This window comes from Lolium rigidum, chromosome 3, assembly GCF_022539505.1.
Source record: "Lolium rigidum isolate FL_2022 chromosome 3, APGP_CSIRO_Lrig_0.1, whole genome shotgun sequence".
Taxonomy (NCBI): domain Eukaryota; kingdom Viridiplantae; phylum Streptophyta; class Magnoliopsida; order Poales; family Poaceae; genus Lolium; species Lolium rigidum.
In genome coordinates this window covers 38,686,507-38,687,898 of record NC_061510.1, presented here as the reverse complement: position 1 = coordinate 38,687,898, position 1,392 = coordinate 38,686,507, and positions in this window count along the sequence as shown.

The following is a 1,392-nucleotide window of genomic DNA, read 5'->3' as shown; positions in this document are numbered from 1 at the left end:
AAACATGTAGGTATCATCAATAAAGTAGCATGGAACATAAGAAATTATCGATACGTTGGAGACGTATCAGGCAGCTCTGCCTCACTGGGCTCCACGTGGCCCACCTCCTAACCCTCCATCTCCGGGATCTTCCAATCCAACGAATCCAGCAGAACTTGCCTGTATGAACGCGAGCCTGAGGCATCCTCCGCTCCGGCGACGCCGCCGCCACCACCACGGCGGTCCGGAACTCCTCGGGTCCATGGCAGACTTCGGCGAACTCGACCATTACCGCCTTGCAAGTTACTACTACTCTGACACAACTTGGAAGCTCGATGTTGTTGGCCCGAGCTTGCCAGGCTCGGGGACGCGTCGGGGACGAAGGCACGCGTCGGTGTTGCCAATACCGGGCGTGCGGGGGAAGGGACCATCATGGACCATGCGCCAGTGTCAGGAGGACCAGCAGAGGAGGCCTCCGGAGGCGGTGGCGAGACGCGAGAGCGGCGAAGCGGGAGAGGTGCCGCATGCGATCCGCGGTTGTCGATGACGCTGGCGACGAGGTCGTGGTGGACGGAGACGTAGAAGGCGGCGGTCGCAGCAGCGGCCTGGAGTGGTCATGCTTGACGCCGAGATGGGCGTGGAGGTGGTCGGCGGGACCCGCAATGGCCAGCAGTGGCCATGCAGGTTACCTGTGGAGGCGCGGCAGCGGTACTCGAAGTAGGCGAGGAAGAACCCGGCGGTGTGACGAAGACCATGCGCGGACGGAGGCGACCCGCGCCGAAGGGGTGGCGCTGTGGTGGCCTCGGACGTCGGTGCGCTGGGGACGGCGAAGGTGACCTGCGTGCGGCGACGCCACGGCCCGAGGGGCGGCGTAGGCCGCAGAGCGCGAGTCGGTGCAGCGGCGGGACGCCACTAGCGACGTACACGCCTCGGAAGGCGCGTCGTTGGCTAGCGGCGTGGACCAAAGGCGGCGGCGCTGCGGCCAAAGGGGCGACGCAGCCGGCAACCCGATGCTCGATCGGTGGTAGGCGCGTGCTCGGGGACGTGCTTGGCGGAGACGTGCGCGCGGTCGGTTGATCAGACCGACGGCGGCGCTACGCGCGCCATGGCGTGGACGACGTGCCGCGGATCGGGACTCGTTGGCGACGTTGTCGGTGATATCCCGGGCGATGACGGCGAAGACGGACCAGCGATGGAGACCGCGCGGGCGAGACAGCCTGCTCGCGTCGCACGTAGGCGTCCCGTGTGTGCACGCGTGTGGGCGTGTCGCGCGGTTGATGAAGATGGCCGGTGCGGTCGACGCCGAGGTTGGAGTAGAGGCGCAGGTGGACGACGGCGATGGGCAACTCAATCCGATCTATGATCGGTAAAACCAAAAAAGAAAACGCCGGTCGAGCGACCGGCGAGAAAAAA